The following is a 718-nucleotide window of genomic DNA, read 5'->3' as shown; positions in this document are numbered from 1 at the left end:
TGCTAATGGTCTTTTTGAAGACACTAATCCATTCCTGTAAAGATTCAACAGAAACGTGTCAATTGCATGTATGAAAGTGTCAGGAATGGTTGTATGTATTATTTGTGTAATTTTAGCGACTAAACTTACCTTAGAAGCAGTGAAAACAGCAGAGAGAGGACTCTCGCTACTTGTCAGCTGAGTGAGTTGACGCCCCGTTTCCATGGTAACTCCTTCCGCTTCAGTTTAAATGCGATTTGAATGCTCAACGCGCGCGCCAGTTAAAACACATCAAAGTTACGCATTTACATAAATAGTACATACAAGTCAAATAAAATGTCCTGAAACTTCATCATGTATTGTTTAAGTGGATAGTAGGCCTACATCAAACTGTAAATTGAATGAGAATATGAAAGCAGTGAATGCAAAACATTGTTTGAAGTCATTGTTTTATATATATATATATATATATAAAACAAAAAGTACCGATAAGAATACCGTTAAAGTACCGAATCGATAAGCAGTATGGGTAAGAGTAGTAATACCGTTAAAACCTTGACGATACCCATCCATAGTCAGGACAGAAGGAAAAGTGGATGGGGCAAAATACCATCAAATTCTTGAGGAAAATCTGCTGTGCTCTGCCAGAAAGTTGTTAATGGGAAGAAGGTTTACCTAGCATGACAATGACCCAAAGCACACAGCAAAACTGAGCACACAGTGGTGGAAGGAGAAACAG

This window comes from Sinocyclocheilus anshuiensis, unplaced genomic scaffold (genome assembly GCF_001515605.1).
Source record: "Sinocyclocheilus anshuiensis isolate Anshui unplaced genomic scaffold, SAMN03320099.WGS_v1.1 scaffold1230, whole genome shotgun sequence".
Lineage (NCBI taxonomy): Eukaryota > Metazoa > Chordata > Actinopteri > Cypriniformes > Cyprinidae > Sinocyclocheilus > Sinocyclocheilus anshuiensis.
This window is presented reverse-complemented; position numbering follows the sequence as displayed.